The sequence below is a fragment of the Clinocottus analis genome, unplaced genomic scaffold (assembly GCF_023055335.1).
Source record: "Clinocottus analis isolate CAN_PGR_092001 unplaced genomic scaffold, fCliAna1.0.p SCAF_9, whole genome shotgun sequence".
NCBI lineage: Eukaryota > Metazoa > Chordata > Actinopteri > Perciformes > Cottidae > Clinocottus > Clinocottus analis.
The window spans coordinates 18,957,743-18,979,994 of NW_027176251.1; the positions used below are offsets into that span (position 1 = coordinate 18,957,743).

General features: G+C 41.4%; 1 long non-coding RNA gene across 1 annotated transcript; it reads left to right on the forward strand.

Annotated features, from left to right (window-relative positions):
- Positions 1-7,245: 7,245 nt before the first annotated feature.
- Positions 7,246-20,643, forward strand: LOC137780815 (uncharacterized). Its single transcript, XR_011077176.1, has 3 exons — positions 7,246-7,305; positions 19,747-19,812; positions 20,464-20,643. It is a non-coding gene; the product is annotated as an uncharacterized lncRNA (long non-coding RNA).
- Positions 20,644-22,252: the final 1,609 nt, after the last annotated feature.

A 22,252-nucleotide genomic window follows, 5' to 3' on the forward strand; every position in this document is an offset into this window, starting at 1 on the left:
CAGCCTTGATGCACACCACAGCAAAGAACAATGTACTGGCTGTAGACTACGAGAAGATGCGAAGAGGCCTGTTGTACACAGCTGCGTCTCCAGAGCACTCTGCTCTGTGTTCAAGGTTATGGAAGCAAGCCTGCAACACTCTCCAGTACATACGAATGAAACACCTGAACTACACAAGTTCACGCTCACTGGTGGGGACTGGATACGACAACACAGCCCAAACGTTTGCATTCACTGGGTGGACCTGCCTATGACCAAATGTTTTTCTTTAGTAAAGCAACAGTTACCCACCAAACTCAAATTTAGCTCCAGCCAGCCACTGGTACACACATCCCAGACAGGCAATGTAGTATGGTCATCAAAAATAGACCACTACATCATCAAGATACCAGTGGTGGGCCGTCAGGGCACGCTAAGCCTTCTTTGCTGGCCTAAACTTATTCACAAACTTGCAGCATTTTTATATATGTTTTTTTTAAAGACACAAATACACTACATACATTATAATTATTTTTCCCTATTAGCTTTTTTTCTCATTGCAGAAGCTCCTGTCTTGTCTGTTTCTCAGCTCGTGGCGAGCGGCACGGCGTGCTGGTTACGTATAGCTCATCCAATCAGATTTCACCTTTTGTCATCTGTCCACATTGCACTCAAAATAGTCCGGATAGATACATTCACGCCACCTGGCACTGCACCAGTTCAGAACTTTTGGGAAAAAATAACTGAGTCTGTATCTGTCTTCCTGGGCTGCCTCATGCCTTTATCCCCTTCACTGTGCCTGCTAGGAGACATCACAACCATAAAGCTTAACAGAATTAATTGTCAATTACTCCTTGTGGCCTCAACTATCGCCAAAAAAACTATCCTCTTGAACTGGAAATTAAGGAATAACATACACATCACACACTGGAAAAACCTAATGATCCAACACATCTCAATGGAAAGCCAAACCTCCTCCGTCATTTATAATACAGAACACCACTCCATCTGGTCATCCTTCACTTTTTTTCTTTTTTTGTTTTATTTATTTGTATATTTTTAGCCTGAAACCCACATACATGCATATTTTCATACATATCAATCTACCCCGAACTATTAACACACACACACACACACACACACACACACTCGTCTCTTCTCTCTGATGGACAAACACAATACTTATATACACTAAATGTATCTCTTGTTGGCCTGTATCTGTCTGTTTTGTCGTCCTGTTGATGTTATGTCTAATGTATTGTCTTTATTTTGTTTGTGCAATAAAAAGTTTAAAAATAAAAAAAATAAATAAAAAAAAGATTTCACCTTTTGTTTTGCTATGCAAGAGTAGTGAATTAAAAAATATGCTAACGGACAGCTAGCTAGTGTTAATATCTGCTAGCATTATTGATGTGATTTGTCACAGGGCCCATGTGACCGTTAACATGCGCTGTGATTGGTCAGTGTGCCAGTACACAGCTGATCGCACCTGTGAGATCAGCCCAGCCACTTTCGAGTGTATGATGCACCTATTGCTAGAAGATGTGCCTCACTGGACTGTGTATCTTGCAGTGGCATTTCTTATGCCAAATGTAATAACCTTACATAGCAATAAATGGTCTGATCTTACAAATGCAGAATGTTCTGATGCTTTGGAAGGTGTCTTGTCATGGCATGATGGAGTCACGTCTCATCCTGTCGCTTAGGTTGGGTTTTTATTATGTTATTTTTCAGTCGGTCTAGTTCTATTTGATGGTACTTACGTTTCCTCTCATTTCAGATCACTTCACTTCCTGCCTTTGCGCCACTATGATTGTCTGCCCCATCTCTGACTGAATCCACCTGTGTATCACTCACACACTAAGCCTTTGGAACGTTAGCTTAAAACTGCCGGTACCCGGAAACAATTCTGTTATACTGATCATGTGTTCAGACACAAACTCTGTTAAAGCCGACTGACAGCTGAACCAGCTGTGATCAGCGCCTCAGTCATTACAAACAGACGTTGGTTCATGAGACGCTTCAGAGAAAAAACATCACACTTCTCTTCAAACTTTCCTTTTTCCTCGCATGGTATCCTTGTGTCTTAGTCCCTCCCACCACGAATGCATGGAGATATGCAAGTTAGGAAACCGGGGACGCATTTAAGAGACTTGTGATGCACCTAGTGTCTTCAGCCGACTTGCCTGTTTTTTAACTCTCCTGTCACTCCACATCCTCCCACTTTAACTGCATCAGCTCTCATTCCCCTCACCTGGTTCTCCACGCCCATCTCACCTGCAGCACATCCCCTCATGAGTAAGCTCTCCACTTGTCCCCTGCCAGATTCTCTTGTGTGTTACAGCTGAGCTCTCTGGTGTTATTCCTAATTACGATCTCTTATCCATCTGTTCTGACCATGCCTGTCTTTGACTTCTCTGCCAGCACCCTTTTTGTATTTGTTTGCCTTTGTAACTTATGTCCCGGTATTGACCCTGCCTGAACTAAAGTAAACCGAACTGTCCTCGTCAACCTGTCTGTCGTACTTTTGGATTCCTGTACCAAGGTCCAAATAACCGTGACAGAAAAGCCATCTATATACATAACTATGGTTGTTCTTTGAACATAGATCAGTACTGGTTGAGGGCGGGAGATTATTAATCTTTATAGTGACACACGCCTAACACATGAGTTCCACAGGTTTGCCTGGAACTCTGAAACCACAACTAAGTTTGTTTCTTAGTTAAAAATGACTTGACATACTTTACACCTAGGAAACCCTCGGTTGAGGGAGAAAAGGAAAAAACTTAGAGGACATTTTTTGTTAATGGTGAAATAAATAGTGACCACAAATTTGAAAAAAAACCCACAAATGGTGACAACAGATTCAACGGAGGGAAAAGAATACAGGAAAAGGACTGCAGCTAAATCAATAAACAAATGAAACACCAACTCTATTCTCTACAAACATAAATTCACTGTTCTATTTCAGAGTGTCTCTGGATGGAAAACTCGGGTTAGGTTACATTTGAGCAAAGATTGTAAAGTTTAACAAGTTTTTTAATTTCATAATTAGTAATGAGACATAATTCTCCTATTGCTTGGTATATCCGTAGAACTAAGGGTTATTTTTTATTGTGCCACTAACCAGTTTCGTCGAAGACAATATTTTCACAGACCGGCCTTCACAGTGTGGGCAATACATATGACCTAATAAAAGACAATTATAAAGTGCATACAAATACAACTCACCATTGCACCAAATTAGTGGGAGCTCTGAGCTTGTTTCTTTGCTACGAGTCGGCCCCATCTCGGGGTGATGGGAGACAATGACCCCCGACGCGTATTATAATCCAGAACACCGAGTTGAAACAGACTTTTAAGTTTCATTTTTGGGGTATCTATCAAGTAACCTCTTGACATCATTTTCCCGATCACGATTATTTTATTTTCATTCATTCTTGTCTCAAAATACATGTAAAGAAAAAATTAAGTGGCAGGAATAATTTAGCCTAGGTTGCAGCTTCCCAAAAACCTGAACAAGAAAAGCATTTAAATTGTAATATGTATTAAGGATAGATGCTTCACTATGGTAGAGGCATGTCTCTGTCTGTCTATCACACACAATACAATGAACACAAACTGTCTGTAGGAGGAAGGAGTTCTTCTAAAGAAAAAAGTAAAGAAGACAATTTCAGTCATTGGAGATCAGCTTTCTCTGTGTGCATAAAGACGTCCGTGAATTCCATTTACTGCCCCCCCTTATTTCCCTTCTGGGCCAGTCTCCTGCAACTGACAAACCTTTAAATAACAACCTTTTCACTCCAATATATCTCTGGATTCAGTGAAATGCTTTATGACACATTAGTTAGTTGCAGAAAGAGGACGTACAAAAAAAACCTCTGCAGACACTCTAAGCTGCTGTGATTCTCTGTTGTGGCGCACTCTGTTAATCATCCACTCTAATTCGGGAAGAAAGAAAAACCTGCTTGGTTTAATTGCTGGTAGTTAAGTGAAAGAAAGCAACAGAGAAATCTCCCATGAGGTCTTGCTTCCCCTGTCTAAATGACACAGAGAAGCAGACAGAAGCTCTCTCAGACCTATGGCACTGAGCCCACGTCACCCCTCCCTCCCTCATTACCTTGGCCTAGCCTGAAGCTGGGCTTCAGCATTATTGATTAATTTGTGAGCTGAGCCTTTTTTTCCCAGTGTGGGCTGCTGGGAGATTAGACCTCTGACATCACATGTGTCCTATCCTGTTTGGGATGTAAGCGGTTGGGGAAGACAAGCCTGTGTGAGTCTTCAGTATAATGTTCTCAGAGCCTCACAGGACAGGTCAGGATGTAAGGTCAAGATGTAAAGTGCTCTACTGGGTTTCTTCAACAATGAATCAGTGACATTACGTGAAAAGATTCTGCCTTGCTACTCTCTATTGCTGATCAATAACATGCTGTGACTCAATCTTTATTCAGTAGATCAACTTTCATCTCGTGTCTGGTTCTAGTGACATTCCCGTCAGCCTCAGCTGTACTTTGTGTTAAGAGCTAATCGTCATGCTAATATGCTAAATTAACATGGCATACTGCATGCGGACATTAGCATTCAGTTCAAAGTACTGCCTAAGTGAGCTGCAGACATTACTTTTGGCTTTTAGGCTGCATTCACACAAAATCAGGTGTTTTGGCAGTTAGTGCAGAGTTATGCGGGGGTGTGGGAGGGTCACTTGGAGCCACTTTCACTTTTGAGTGAAACCAAAATAGTATTCAACCACCATTAAAGTATTCAACCATCAATACTGTATTCAACCACCATTATAGTATTCAACCATCAATACTAGCGTTGATGTTGAAACAGATTGTCATGATGGTTGCAGATTTGAGCTGTGCGGACTTAGCGTCGGCGGCGCAGTTTTAGCTAACGCCAGAATGATATGTGGTGAGTGCTTTGCAACGTTCTGCATAACGTATCTAACTGTTTTGTGTGTTAACCTTCATAGTTAACCGTGTGGTATGGTTTGTTGTTTTGTTTGATTCAAACAGGAGCTACTACTGCAGTTATTTTTGTACTTTTTGTTGTGTATTAGGCAATTTATAAATAAACCAACATAAACTAAATATTCTAAATTCATCAGAGAAATAAAGATCCCTATTGTAGCTGTGTGTAAATCCTCATTTCACCTGCCTATATTCAACCACCATTACAGTTTTCAACCACCAACACTGTATTCAACCACCCTTACAGTACTCAACCAGCAGTTCAACTCTAAAATCACAGGATCAGAGAATGGCTGCCCATGAAAAGCAGATGGCAAACAAGGAGCTCCAATGGGATCAGGAGAAGGAGAAAATCCTAAAAGATCTCAAGTCCGAAAGAGTTAATAGGAAAACAGCAGAGGCGGACAAGGAAGCCATCAATAAAAAGTTGCGGGGTCCCATCAGCAATCTTAGATATTGTCCCAGCCCTGCTGTAGTGGTGAAGCACCAGGACCTGACAAAGCAAGTCAAGGATCTGGCCTTAGAAAACGACTCCCTGAAGAAACACATCAGTTCCATTGAGCTCAAATGGGAAGAGGAAAAAAGGAGAATAATTGGAACTCTCAAAGCAGAGAGGACAATTCGAAAGGAAGCACAGACGACCATTACAGTCATCAAGAAGAAGCGGCAGGATGATACCAACGCTCTGAAACAGAAAAGCAGAAGGATATCGAATTCACTTAACGCCAGTGGAGTTCCCAGTCCTGCTAGGCTGAAAAGGCCCAGGAAGAGAGAAGAAAGAAGTTCAATGAGAAAAAGAGGGTGAACCACACAGCAAAATCGGTAGTGTTACTTAGTGTTCATTTTCCAGTGTAAAATATTTTGAGTTGATTGGTGTATTGGGTATTAATAAAGCACTGGCAGTGCTGAAAACGCTCTGGGGGCGGGGTTGTTTCGGCGAGTTAACACAATGCACTCCTGACTGAGTTATCTCAGTCAGCAGTGGGGGGCGGCTGTAGCTCAGGGGGATGAGTGGGCGTCCCGCTACCACAAGGTAGCCAGCTCCATCCCCAGTCCCCCCACAGTTCACACGTGGAAGTGTCTCTGAGCACGACACTTAACCCCGCGTTGCTCCCCTGGCGCCTCACAGGGCAGCCCACTGCTCCTTAATGAAGGATGGGTCAAATGCAGAGAAGAATTTCCCCAAGAGGAATAATAAAAGTGTATGTTTGTATGTTTATCTATACATCCGTTTTTTTTCGCGGTCTTTCTTTTTCAACTGACGGTAATGGTGGAGAAAGTGTCCGGAGTATTCTTTCATTTGAGGAGGTAAGAACAAAATATATTTACTTATGCAGGCTGTTTATCTTTATATAAAATTTTGTGTTGACGTCAATTGTGGTGTAACGTGATTTATTTGTCATTGAGTCTTGTGGCTAATAGCTAGCAAATAAAAACAGTTGACATTATATAATCAAGGCATTTTCCCTGATAGAAGGGCAAATATATTGCTTTGCAAAGTGTGTTTCAATGTTATTAAGATGCCCCAACTTAAATAGTTTTGCTCCGTGGAAGTTATTTATGGTCAACCATTAAATAAAGTTGTAACTATCAATGGTTAGCTCATACAGGCTAATGCTAATATTTAAAGGTTAGCTAACTTCATCACATTGAAACGTTCTAAAACTGGCTGCTAAGAGGTTGGAGGAGAAATAAGTCATTTCACAACACGCCAAAACAATAATTAGCCTTTTTGCGTATTGAGAATATGTATGCTACAATATTTTGCAATCAGAAATGCAACCATACAACATGACACGACAGAAACGTCAGTGCCACACCAGTCACCAGTGAATGGGTTTGTGCCAGCGCTGCAGTGCTCGTGTCGCCGGACTGCTGTCTCGAACACTTATGTTATTAGCTTGAAGCAGAACCATAGATTCGGCTTAACGAGCGCTGCCGCACTGTTTACTCTTGCGTTACACCGGCGTCTTGTTTCTTCACAGCAGCACTTAGCATCTAAACAAAGCTTCCGGTGTGTATGTGCGTGAGCGTGTGCTAAACTGCTATGCTGACAGTAGAGGACAGCAGCAGCTTCTGCCTCATTGTTACCCAAAACAGTAATTATAAACTCTGTGTTGAATAATTTACAACATGAGACTGTATAGGCCTGTAGGCTGTAACATTGGCCACTTGTTTCATTTGAAATATGTATAATTATAACTTCTTGCCTCTTGGAAGTTTAACAGCTAGTTTTTTCACCATTGGCAGTTTCTGCAAGATGTCATCATGTAGCTGAAGGTGAAATACCACTGTACGAAGAAGTACATCAGATTACGACTAGAATTCACATACTTGGAATTCATCAGTGTAGGTGAGTAACATCTTGTGTACACACAATGTTTAAGTGGCAGTTTTTTTCCAAGATATTTTCTGTGCTTTGTATTATTTATAGGAAATTCATGTTTTTTTAAATCATTTTATATGTCTTATGTCAGTTGAGGGCAGTATACTTCTTGCTGCAGGCCTTTTTGTTTTATTTTGACATGCTAAATACAGGAATCATTCATAATTAATATTTGGATACTATCTCACTGTCAGTGCAGTTACATGGATTCGAATAACTGGCTTAGTCCGACTAAAATCGAATTATCCAGTTCATGTAAACACCTTTATTCGAATAACTGCGGTCCGACTACGATCCGATTAACACCCCTGGATAACTCGATTCGATTCGATTGATAATTCGAATAACGCTGCATGTAAACGCTGAATCGGATCGGAACTGGACAATGCGTTTGTGCGCATGCTCAAGATCCCGCCGCCTCCTCCCTCCCGCCCTCCCAGGTCGTGACCCGGAAGTCGAAAGAGACGATAAGTTGTCACGGCCGGCAGAAACAAACAAACGTAAAAGTCGGGTTACGAGCCGATACTACCTTCGGTGGGTGTCTCTGCTAGCTCCCTGATGTAGCCAGCTAGCGCTGCTGCTAGTTCCCCGTTTGCTCTGCGCTAGCTCCCCGACAACCACCGAAGCTAGCGGGGTTCTCTCCATTATGAAGAGTGAAGAGGTCAAGCGGAGATGGCTGTATCACCACTACATGTAATGAAAACAGCGCCACCTGTCGTATCGGATATGACATGCATTCGGCCAATGATTCGATTTATTCACTGCCATGTATATTCGGATAACAGCAGTTGCCCCGAGAGAGAGCATAGTCCGACTAAAGCAAGATTCGAATTATTACCCGCATGTAAACGCACTGAGTGAGACCGTTTTCAAATTCCCATATCAGGATTTTCTTGGTTGCTTGGCTAAAAATGTAAGTGTTGACAACTGGAGAACAGTTTGTCTGTCCTGGCAGTTAGAAACCGAGGGCAGGCAGGTCTTTGTCTCTACAACATCATGAATACTCCCCATATATATTTACAGCACTCACAATACATCCTCTGAAAGGTCAGTGCATCGTGGAAAAATACTTGCAAAGACTTTCTATTGTATCATACCTCTGCAAAGAAGTCAATAATACAGTTTTTCACAGTTGTTAATACCCAAAAAGCGAAAATTCGGCACAATTTGCACAACCTTCTCTTTATGTACCAATCGCTCGACCCAATTTGGCACTACTTCACACTCCCTCATCTGCATTAGACTCTGATTTTCCTTGTTTACACTCTGATGTCAATGGCACATCACCTTGTTATCAAAACACTATGCACAATGTTCAGTTGTTGCACACACTTCTCAAGTAAAATCTCACAGAATCAACCTACAACACACAAATAGTCAAATCTCTAAACATTCAGGCCAGTTAACAGCACTGCACTGTTGTCTCTGTACCAGAATAGATTTTTTTGCTGCATATTTGTGTGCTGTTTTATGTTTGACTATTTTATGTTGGTTGTGTGTATTCAATGAATGTATGTGTGTGTGTTTTGAAAATATGGCTCGGTGTACCAAATGAAAACACAAGTTCCATTTTGTGAACAGTTAAGAGATTTGATGGCAAAGCGTCATCTTGCAAAGGGAGTGTCAGGTTTAGCTTTTTGTGTGTGAGGTTTTCAGTTTTCTGTGAGCAGTTTTGAGAAAGCCGTTGTTTTGAAAAACGTGTGTTAACAATTGTGAAAAACTGTAATTTGCACAGTTTGAAATGCATCTCACTCAGTACTCATAACACATTATTGTCAATTGATATCACTTCTTAAAATGCATTTCAGTGTAATAATATGCTGCAGGTTGCCTTTCATTATTAGAGGTCGTATCCTCAATGATTCAGTATTCTGTAAATCACAATGGGAATAATGTGAATGGTCTTAAAACAGGAGGTTATTGTTGTCAAAGTTGAATTATTTACATTTTCAAAGGGCTCCTGCTGAGTAGCTTCATAGGCTGGGACCTGCAGTCCTACAATGCTACTGCATATACAGTATAAACTACAAGAGTTCTGTTAATAGTAATGCTGATTATTTGTTATTTTAGCCCTGACATTGCAGGGATTGCCGGGCCACTCAGTCGCAGAGGAGACATGTCTGTCTCTTCCTGTGCGACTGAGTGGGCAGGCTTTACCCAGCATGTAGTTTGGTGGTGTAATTTAAAAAAAAACAACTAAAGTTCTATCCCTTACACACAAGCTGTGTGTGTAAGGGTAAGTGTATAAGCATAGTAAGTGTATGACGATGTAAGTGTATGAAGATTTGAAAAAATGGTAAGTTGTTCCAGGAATTGTGACTTAGCAATCGAGAAAAACTGTAATATCCCCCTCTTAAGCAGCGTGTCTCTATGCTTAAGAGGGGGATATTACAGTTTTTCTCGATTGCTAAGACACAATTCCTGGAACAACTTACCATTTTTTCAAATCTTCATACACAATTTTAAAAACTCACACCCAACAGTCCAACCATCTAACTTCTGGGTCCCAATCAGTCTTTAGGCTCAGGGTTTATTCACAGCACTTCCAGATTGAGCACATATACAGGTTCATCAGCATTGGCATCAATATGAGCATGATCTTGTCTCAGGTCAGGGTCAGGCCATAGTATTTCATCAACGTTACACATTATGTCGTCTCTCGCCAGGCAGTCAGGGAAATATCCCCTTGTGTGTCTGATCCAACCCTGGATAGATTCCAGAGAAATATCCTCACATGCATTCACCATTGCCTCCAGAAGATTGTGTTTGGGCTGCAGTCATAGACTCTTTAAGTTTGGCTGGAATAGTTGGCCAGCTTCTTTCATTGTCCTCCCATGTACCCCCACATGATGAACAGTGGCACAGATTTGATCAGAAATTACTTGTCTTTGCTGTCCTCTGCCTCTCCCTCTCTCTTGTCTCTCAACCTCTGCATGGTTGGGATCCATTGTTCCAAAGGACATGAGCATGCCTCTAAGCTCTTTTTGATTGACCCCAATTCTGATTGGTGTGTTAACAATTTTCAGGCTGAGTGTGTTCACCTTGAGAAGGCTGTGGTCTCTGAGTTCATGTTATGATAACTTGAGTTTATTATATTGAGAGCATGCATTTGCTGAATGAACTTAGTGCAATGAATGATTTATTTGGTCACTTTTGTGTAAGGTTTTGCAGAAAGTGTTTTGAATATTGAGACATGTGTGGACACAGGTGTTTTTGGTTATGGGAAATGTGTTTGTGCTTCTGGGAATGACGAAAAGGTTTGGGTGTTTGTGCTACAGGAACCAGGTTTTGTGTTTTAGCAATCGAGAAAAACTGTAACATGCATACCTCTATTCGCCATTCTCAGATTTGATGGACCTAATAGAACCACATCTGCAAAGAACAGAGAGGCAATTTTGGGGCCCCACAACAAGACAGCCCATGCAGTGTCTTGAGATTTGGTCCACGCAATGTCTTGAGATTTGGTCCAGTAAAAATCATAAACGGAATAATAACTAGGCTTAACCCTGGCGGAGGCCAACACCCAATGGAAACTTTCTGCTGAGAAACAGACACAGCTCTCACTTTGGTAACACACACACCAGATGGCTTTAAGCAACCGTCTTGATACCCCATGATCCCGCATTACCCGTCACAGAACTCCATGGGTCTTGGCTTAATGTGCAATTTCCTATGACCCTTCCTACAGCTCTACAATGATATGTAGCTGGTCTACTGTTTGACGGTCTGGAATCCGCATTGCTCTTTCTGGACTTGAGTTTTGACAATTGGTCAGAGCCCCCCTGTTTAGAATACAAGTGGTGACCATGTATAAAAATGTAAACCACCATGCCCAGTTTGATATTCCAAAGACACTGTCCCAGACCGCCACGAAGAAACGTGTCAGCCAGACATTTCACCATCATTACCTGTTTGGGTTTACCAGGTTACTTTGTTACTCCACCTAAAAAACTTAATAAATGTAATATTTATTTTTTTCATCATTTTTATTTATGGTGATAATTCCAGCACTGGCAGTATTAGTGTAGGGAGCACCAGTAAGGTTACAAGTGAGTGTGTTGCCCACATATCCATGTATTTTGTAACAGCAATGCTTCTTCAAAATTACATTAAAAATTCCAAAAGTGAATTGGTATAGTGTTTTGAGACCTTGTACCAATGCATTTAAAACCTTGAGTATGTGGCTGACTTACAATGATATATATACAAATAATCATGTATTTTTTTTATCCTGGGATTTTGCCTTTTTTTTATGGCAGAGTTGTTTAAGTTCCTTCAGGTTTTTGTCACATATTAAATCAAAGGGACCTGTATAGAGCAAATGGCTCCCTGTTTTTTGCTCTATTTAGTCTCTTTTTGATTTTGACAAGACACCCGAGGTCTGGAGATTAAACATATCAAAGTGCTATAATACTTATTTGTAGGTCTTTGTGGGCGACGATGCCTCAGTGGTAGACCTTGGTCATCTTTCAATGGTTAAACATGTTTAAACTACTATTTTCTTAACTGATTATTTATCCAAAGGTACAAGAATAATTTTGAATGCCACTCAGCTGCTCTCAACATGGCAACGGTGCGTCTGGCAAATCACAGCTAAAATGTAAGCAATGGCAACAGTGCTCACAAAACGTCAGCAGTGACGTTGTTGCTTGATGTGGCGTTACCAACTGTAACCGCCATATGAGAGCCGTGCAGAGAAGCTGCTGCAAGCTAACCAGTGGGGCTCACTCGGAGGCACTAATATGCACTACAAGCATGCATGGCCATTGGCCACGGTTATCTGCGCCCTCGGCCTATGGACCACTTAGAAATAAAAAGGCTTTGAAGCCAGATACCACTGACTGATCCGGGTGTGGTATCTTTCAAGCAGTGGAGCCACTGGAGCACAGCGTGGTCCGAACAGAGTGTGAACGAGTGCCAAGGAGATAGTAAATGGCCGGGCACTCCTCTACCGTGCTGTACCTCGTATCCCTCTCGGATAGCTTCCGGCTGATATACAAAACAGGGGGTTAACTCCTTGTACCTCCTGGTACAAAATGGTCCCAAGCCCTCTATTCAATGCGTCAGTCTGCAGTGCAAAAGAGAGATGTTATGCTTATGAAGAAGTGGTTCCCCACAGAGAGCCCGTTTCACCCTCTTTAACACCAACTCGCATTCCGATCCGGATCTGAGAACTCTCCAGCTCAGCTTGGTCAAGGGTTCTAGCCAGCTCTGCAAAGTCGGGATATACCATCTGTTGTGACCCACTAGCCCCAAGAACTGCCTCACCTCTTTTCTTATACTAAGGCAGCAGTCTTGTCCACCTGAGGACGCACCTGCCCTCCGCCCAAGTGGTACCCCAAATACTATACCTCCCTCCATCAAACTGCACACTTCCCCAGCCTGCCTCAGAGACTATAGCACCGCACCGACCAGCTGCACATGCTTTGTCCTGGTAGTGATGTGGATCATCTAAGTAGACGGCAGCATATGCAGCGTGCACCTCGTCCATGAGACACTGGAAAGAAGCTGGGCGCCGAACAATCCAAAGAGAAGTGTGGTGAATTACAAATCAAACGTAGTGGAGAAGGCCTTTTTCCCTGGATCCTTGGTTAAATCCAGTGTCACAAAGAAAGTCTGACCAGACATTCGCCAACCGGGGCATTGGGTACAAGGCTGTTTCTTTTGTGTTCATGTAACCTGTAGGGTTGTGATCGCACTGCTACACCCGGAGTAGTCTCAACATTTGTGTAGGAGTCCAACCTACGAATACAGTTTTATGGTTAGTTAATTTAGAAAAATTCACAGCGGACTGTCTGTGTGGTGGTGTTAGTTGAGACTGTATGAATACATACTCGGATATGATATTTGTACTAAATATTACTACTCTAATGACCTAGAGTGCAATGATGTATATCCGATTCAATCACGCTGCTCCAACCCCTCCATGACCCTAAATAGGTAGACTTGTAAGGAAGCCCAGCAGTTCTTAATTGAGGAATTGTATTGAAAAGTGTTTGTTTTTTTAACTCACTAAAACAGACAATTAAACAGATTTGAATCTTTGCAAGTAATGGTTTAACATTTCTATGTTTAGTTACACCCGCTATTAATTAACGATTGCCACACTGCTATTCACAGCTCCTTCAGGCAGATCTACAGAACATCCTTAGGCATTATTTTACAAATAAATAAAAAAAATGTCAGTTTGTTCCATTCTGGTCTTCATCCGGTTTGGACTCTTGGGCTTGGAAATGTTTTGAACTTAACTGAAGTGGTCTGGACTAGACTGCTGATGTTGTCCTGCTTTGATTTCAAAAAGACAGTAACAAAGATCATACAGTTTTAATATACTGGTGTAGATGTGCTGAGTCCATAACCTGTACAATAACGATGAAAAATATAGGGGTTGGAATGGTGGGGTTTGTAAAGTGGGGCATGATGAAGCTGGCTAGATGATAGAGTTATAATTTCCTTCTTAGGAAAGATAACAGTGGATACCTGCCAAAGAATGGGAGAAGAGAGATGATAATAGTAAGTATGCTTGAATATTTAAAGCTCCTTTCTTTAGCAGAAAATGGAAGGTAAAGAATAATGAATCCAGTTGGCGGCTTTCATTAAGATTTAGCAGTTAAGTGTTCGAAAGAATAACAACAAAAAGGGGAGGGTGTTAATTCATTTCCTTTGAAAGACAAAATCCCATGTCTCTACGTCAGTTTAATCAAACTGAGATAGCACTGTCATGCTAAGATGTGGTCAGTCTTCACAACTCCTCCCCCCCATGCCCGCTTATGAAGGATATTGCAGATCAAACACAGTGACCAAAAAATAGATCACTGTCCAAGCCTAATATGGATGAAACACTTGCATGTAACTGATATTGCCATATATATATATATATATATATATATATATATATATATATATATATATATATATATATATATATGTATGTATCCCTTTATAGGTCACTCATTGAAATACTTTGAAATTCAAAATGTCAAGAACATAATAATATTCCTTTACTGTTGTGACATTTCCAAAAATCTACCAAATGATCATATATAGTTCCTTGCCCGTTTAGTGAAAAAAAATTAAGAAATAAATTAAGATAATCCTTTATTAGTCCCACCGTGGGGCCATCACAGGATTATAGGGCAAATGCACACAATACACACTTAGTAAAATACTTAAATCAAGTAATATAAAAAAAAACAGGTCGCATAGACCCCAGTCTATGTGTAGCAGTTGCGTACTCTATCCTTCGCGTTGTGTAAATTCTCCAGAACATAAAGCACACTTGAAGTTGCATTGGCTTCACTAGCCGTTTATTCCTCTGTATAGATGTGTCACGGAGATGACACGACAGTCTTGGCCTGGCAAAACAACAACACAAATATCAGCTTCCCACAGCCCACCTCGTGGTCACAGCTCTGGTACCAACAAAAGAAACAAAGATCATCTTTAAACAAAGCCACACATAAGTCATATGAACAAATATACACTTATTTAGCTAACACAACCGAGCTCAACACAGATCTACCTACCAAAGGGAAAACGAGCTACAGACTGGGCAGAGCACACGGGGTGCACCGCTCAAATACGCAGGGGCCCAGAAGGGGCGGGGCCTCCAATGTCTCAGAGCACGTTAGTTTCAGTGTCTGACTAACAAACGTGGTAGTAAAGAACAGTGATGACAAGTGGAATCATTAACTCTGTTACATATGCGTGTGGCATAGACCGGGGCATGGAAGAGTGACACATCGAATCGCTCAGCATGATTTGGGGTGTGGCTGCGGTGTCCCTGGACAGGCTTAGGGATAGCAGGAATGCTGGTCAGGTTGTCAATGAAGGCCAATGAGCGCCTTCTGGACCTGGATGTGGCTGGCCTCAGGCTGCTGGCAGCCCCAAACACCGCCAGTCTGAAAGCCTTCAGAGGCATGGTGTTCTCACCCAGAGCCTTGCAACCCCGCCTGTATATAAGCCAGGCATTTGTGATGCTGACATCAATGCAGTAAGCGAACAGTCGCATGTCCCACCTCTTTGACTTCATGGGGGTGTGGTAGAGGTGGACCAACATGTCACTTTTGTCAATGCCCCCCATGTTGGCATTGTAGCTGCGGATAACAGCTGGACAGGTCACAGGCTCCTTCCTTTTGGTCTCCTTGCAGTACCTGGTCACGGACCTGGTTGGCTGGCACGATGGCAGTCTGCCTCCTCCTGTCGTAAAAAAGGCGAGCAGTCATATCCTAAAAAAATAAACACAGGCAATAAAACAACTGTTATAAGGTCGTATACATACATACATACATATATATATATATATATATATATATATATATATATATATATGCACGCACACGTATATATGCACACGTTTGTATGCACACAAACAGACGTATATATGTATACACACACGTATCAAATGTGGCGCATGTTTTTCATTGCGTAATTTCACTAAGTCATCCACAAAAAACACGTATGTAATCACTTAGTGCAACTATTGAAGCATAACATGTTTGAGTTTCAGCATCTTACTTTGTTTTGATGTTTGATCCGTTTGAACCTAGAATTGTTATGGAGTCGCGCTGCAAAACGTGACTCCATAACAATTCTAGGTTCAACGTAAAAGGGGCGTGTGATCATATACAATGCCTACGTTTTTCATCTCGTAATTTCACTAATTTCAATAAATCATTCACGAAAAACATGCACGTAATCACTTAGTGCAACTATTCAAGCATAACGTGTGAGTTTTAGCAACTTACCATGGTTAGTTTAGTTGTTTGCTCCGTGTTTGTAGATGGAGTCGCGCTGCACAAGTCTCTTTTCCGGGGTCCAGAAAACAGAAAGTTTACTGCGCTCCATGTCTCTTCTTATAGGTCAATTTACATAGAAGGCAGGTGGTGTGACATAGAGTGATCTTTGATAATTGGCTTGGTGAAGACCATGTGTTTCGTGGATTTACTGAGCCGCTGGAAAGATGTCACGTACAGGATGCGGAAGTGGCCATATATGTATATATACTAGAGCTGTGAAAAATAACGCGTTAACGCATTATGATTAAATTACAGGATTATTGCTTTAATTTTTTAAACGCGTTTAACGCATGCACAGAATGATCTTCCAATATACCTATTAAGCTATTTCCGCTCTAATGCAGCTAGACGTAGATGTCAGATGTTCACTTAGAAAAACGTGGACGTTTCACCAGCACAACCAGCCTTAAGTACCATCTCAACCTGGAGCCTACGATGGTCGGCGAGGGGCGTTCAAGTGGAATGCGTCTAACCAGCCTCGCTGAACAACAAAGACCCCTCACTAAGTCTGCCTATAACAAGCAGAGTAGCACAGTTGTGGAATTAATATTGTTGAGGATGAGGGGTTCACCAAAGTTTTGCAAGTGGCAACGGGGAACCCGAGCACGAAAGCACCGCAAAGACGCACAATCATGACAAAAATCCACCAACTGTATAAAGCTGGAAAGAACAAAAAGGGAAATGACTTGGCTGCTACGGAACATGTGGCGCTGACAGGGGATCACTGGACTTTTGTGAGTAATGAGAGTTACCTGGTGACCAGACGTGCTCATTTTCCCCGGACGTGTCCTCTTTTCTTGACCTAAAAATGCGTTCGGCGGGGATTCCAAAAACGTCCTGGATTTTGCCTCGTATGATATTTATGTTTCTCTCGTTCTTTCACAAACTAGTTTTTACGCTCTTACAAGTTTTGAAACGGTATCTTACGATCCACCTTCTTGCACGAGCTCTGACTGTAGAGAGAACTGTCATTGGTCGACCGTTCTCAGGGTTGCCAGATGCACGATAATTATCCTGCAAATACAACCATTTTGAGCCTTTGGTACGATCCTTCTCCATCACAACGCTAAACTATTACTAGCCAGCAATGTGTTTTAGATTAATCCAGTGAATAAATACCTGACACATCACTGTACTTAAATGCACAAAATGGCCTCATACATCAATATTTATTAAAGGAATAGCTATAAAAGCAGAAAAGCAGTAAAAAAACTGCTTCGTAAATCTGAGTTTGTGTGTTGTCGTGCTTTTATGTCTAAGTCTGTCTCCAGTCCTCACAGAACAATCTAGCCAAGATAAACCCAGCCGACTCAACCCTTCTCAAGCAGGAGTTGAGGGCTCAAGCAAAGGCCATTCAACATCACAAACAGAGACTTACCTGCCTCCATCACAGACAGACTGCAGGAGATCTCCTTTCTCTTTGAGAACAGCCTGGAGTCTGCCCGTGACCATGGGTGCATACCAAGTCAATAAGTTGCATTCCTGTTTCCCTCCTTTGCGTCTTTCCCTTGCATCTTAGTCCCTCCCATCAGGGATGCGTGGAGAGACGCAATGAAACCAAGCGAAATCCACTTAGAATATTGATTAAAAATGATCGTATAATGTTTGCAGTTGATTTAATAGTGTTAAACTACTACTAAAAATGAAGACAGTTATCATCCCTGTTAGAGTGGAGATGTCTTCTCTGTAGTCGGTTACCTGTTAAACAAACTGCATTGAGTATTTATACACAGTGAGTAGTATGTTTTACTGTCAATGAGTCCTGCTTATACGTGCAAGATCAATTTCTACTGGTGGAATGCGTCTTTTATATATATTTATTATTTATGTATGTTTTCAAATTCTGATTGTGACATCCTTATAAAATAACCCACAATATCATTATGGTTTTTCTTTAACACTGGAATATTTTTATAGGCTTATGTTTCAGGTTAACATTAAATTAAATAACTCATCAAACTGACAGCCAGGAACTGATCACATGACTGAATGCAAGGATGATACATGTTGTAAAAAGTGTTTTAACCAGATGGAGACTCAGAAAACACTTTAATCTATAACTTGACTTCAATCTGTGATCGTCTTCATTCTGGTATCCAGCGATCAGTCCGCTCAGCTGCAGTGTCCAATCAAATAACTGATGAACAGCCAGGGTACGTGTCCAGCGTTAAAACACTTCATGGAAGCCTGCGCTTGTGGCTCCTCGATCATGGCTCCTCAGAGCAGAATAAGAGCTTTGGGACGACCGGAAAATATGGCAGCGCAGGACCACTTCCGGTTCAGTCGAGGAGCGAGGAAACGGCAATTTAGAGATTTGGAATGCACCCCATGTGCAGCGGCTCGCCTGCTCCTGCTCCTCCTGCACAGGACAGCTTGGCGGCTCACTCATCTCCAGCATCAGAGCCACGATTGCCTTATTTGGTATCTCCTGGAGCCCGTCGGTCCTTCCTTGTCCAGAGTTCCCTCACCTTCCAGCCACAGCCATTTTCCTTCCCACGAAACAATCACGAGTGGCGGGTATATTGCTTCTCTCTGGTCGAGCCAAGGAATGGTCATTTAGGTTAGGCTGGGCTTTTAGCTACAAAGCGACAGCACAGCCATTTTGTTTCCTCATGCCCAGTAAAAGCCATAGCTCACTAGTGACCCAGGCACAGCTATTCTGCATCGGACAGTGGACTGTGTATGTACCGGTTTAGTTTGAACTCACTCTGTGCCAGATTGTCTTGCCTGGCTTGCCAGAAATCACTTCTGTAATTCCTGTCTGCCTGTGCCTGACCTTTTTGATAGTTTTTTGGCTCTTTGACTCCCTGCGCCTAAGCCTTTTAAATTAGTTTGCTTGACAGACTGGTTTGACAACCCTGCAGTTGTCACAGAAGATACAAAGTCAGTATATTTTTAGCAGAAAAATAATTCTGAAAATGCAGGGATACGTTGAATGTTCAATTGATCTCAAGCCCCACTGAAACTGCACTGCATGATCTGTTTATATTTACGCCCTTGGCTGTTTTAGTTAAATATCCCTTTGCTATTTTCCTAGAGCTTAATAAATGACAATAAAGTCCACATAAGAAAAATAAAGCCATGTCCATTGAGAACACAACCAGCTGCCTTTTATAGCCTACCATCTGATTTGTGACCCATAAATATAAATGCTACACAATTTGATGAATAAAATTTTGCACAGGAAAACAACTTCGTCTGAATTCCATCTTCAAGGTGGTGCTCACCTCTGGGGGGTGAGTTCAGCAGCAATTTCACCATTAAATCCTTTCTCTTTAAATGGCAGTAAACATCGTCTTTGAGGAGAATGCAAATGCCGGGCATAAAGATGGATCCATCAGTTTAATGACTGTTTGGACAGTTTGTGAATATCAAGATAATGAGTAAAGCTACAGCTGCTTCTAATTGTGGGGCTGGTAAGATGGTTGCTCGCTGCAGTCTTAACTTCAAAATAATCTATAAATGTACCATACATTATTTCTTCTTTTCTTCTTACTTATTCTTCTTCTTTCCCACCCTCTTTCCTCCATCCACGGTCTCTTTTATTAGCTTTGTCTCATCGTTCATTCCCCCCAACCCCTCATTATGGCTCTTTTTTCTTTTTATGCAGATGGGTGCAAAGCGACAAGGAATTGGATCAAAATGCAGACAGCAACACCTCAGGGATTCATTGAAGGTATGATACATAAGCATATTGGCAAGTCCAAACAGAAGTATGAAAGCGTGTGGCAGCAGGAATTTCTGGCAGGCAAGCAGTTATAGATAAGAGTTCAGGTGCAAGAAGAGGTGGTATGTTTCAAAGTCGAGAAAGCAAGGCAAAAGCAATATTGCCTTTTTATTACAATCTGCTTTTGAACGGTAGTGTATAGCGCATTCATATAAAACCAAGGGCGTAGGTTTGGTCTCAGCATTGGTAGGGACCCCCGCCATATAAAAAAACTTGATTGATATTATGTCGAACAGGCCAACTTTATTAAAATATATTAACATTTAAGTAACCTGGAACTGATTTAAACATAACAGTAATACAACCTTAGTTTAAATACAAAACTGTATTCTGCACCAAATAAATACTACTAATAAACAGTTAAATAAATCAATAAAATTGTTCAGCTAAAATGCCAATATACAGTAACAGTATATTGTATATCCAATATATATATATATATAGATAAACCTTTGTGAAAAAGACTAAATAAATTAAAAGATGTCAAATAAATCTATTCTGCAGCACTTAATAGGCTATACAATTATTAGCTAGTAGTATTTTCTTTTCTTTTAATGTCTTAAAATACACCAACAAGATACCTCCGTCTATCATTCACAGAAATTAAATCTTGGCATACATCTTTAAGATCAATCTTGTCCAGAGCAGCCGGAACTTCTTGAGCTGTACTGGATGAATTTGGGATCAGACTGCTGTGGTTCACTCGTCATGTCAGGACGGCTGCTGCTCCCTCAACCTGCACTACATCTGCACAGGAGTTTCCTGAATGCATTTCAAATAATGCCTTAATGAATCCATGTTGACCTCATGAGTAGTATATGTATTTATTTTGATTCACAATCCCAAAGTGCTGGTATAAACGTGTGCTTGTGTTCAACCTGTGACTTGTTTTAATAAAAGTTGCAAACCTCAACCTGCACTGCATCTTCACTGAATTTCTGAGTTTCCTGAATGCATTTCAAAATAATGCATGTTTCATTGTATGAGTAGTTAGCGTGCTGCTAGCTAGCTAACAACAACCTGGCTTCTTGATAGATAGTTACGTGGAAAAAAAACGATAGATATCTCTTTTCTTTTTTGGTGGCATTTTCCTATCTGCAAAGCACAAAAGGGTCAACAATATCAATGCTGAGACCAAACAAAATACTAATATGAGACTGTCTTATTTCCTGGCGTATTTTAGTAGCTTACCGTGTCAGACTACTGTCAGCTCTCAATCTGCATTTACCACTCAGGAAACTTGTGTGTACTGACTTTCTGACTGTCTCGAGGGCGCATTGGAAAACATGGACATGGATGTTTCCCTTTCTGGGCGACGAACACATAGTGTTATACTGTAAAGAATGAAAAATCCGTTTCAAAGTTTCTATACTATTGCAGATGAGTCAGTATGCAAATATTTTGGCCAAACTTTGACTAGTCCCTATGGACTCTATGCAAACCTACGCCCTTTTATAAAACACATAAAGCTTATTTATACAACATATTTGTATAGCACATTTATATAGCATATTGATACAACACAGGATTCATAGGAACCACTCAAAGTGCTTTACAACATGTCAGCATTCACCCAGAGCAGAGGCTACCAGACAAGGTGCCATCTGCTCATCAGGAGTAATAAACATTCACCCTCACAAATCGGGAGCAATTTGACAAGGACGCGTCGCCATGTCGACTGCAGAGACCAGGGTTCGAAACACCGATCGCGCCATATCCTGAGCCACAGCTGCCCTGAGACTTGTAAACCTCATTACTATTGAGTATCTTTTGCTTTGGAATTACACCAGATGCTAGTCATATTGCTGGCCAATTTCACCCGACTATAATAGTAATAGTAATATATGTGACATGCAGGGTTGTTTTTAGGCGAGCAATACAGTAATTGAGGACACTACAAGCTTGTGGGGGCTAAAGAGGAAGACTATTTTATCAACATGTATACATGTATAAGTCTGTACTCTGTTGGGTGCTGATAGTTTTTACAGTGTACACCTGTAACAGAGCAAAGGTTGTAATGAACAGAATGCAGTGCATATGGCTTTATTAGACGTGTGCTTAAAAGGAGAGCTTTTCTTTAGTTTGAAGAAATGAGTAAGAGACCAGACCAAGCTGGCCAATCACAGCTTTGGCCGCTGTAGCCCTGAAAGTTCAGTCTTTGAGGAGGTGCATGACAGTTACAGCAGAGCATCCGCAATCGCATCAGTCTGAGATTTAGCCTTCGGGCTAACTGACAATATTTTGGTGGTTCTGGTGTAGGCTGGTGTAGGTAAGACAAAGATGCAAGTTCACTAACTTGCATCTTTTCCTTGCATCTTAGTCCCCTACCACCAGGAATGCATCAAGCGACGCAAGGAAATCATGCGAGGAGAGAAGACTTGAGGAACTA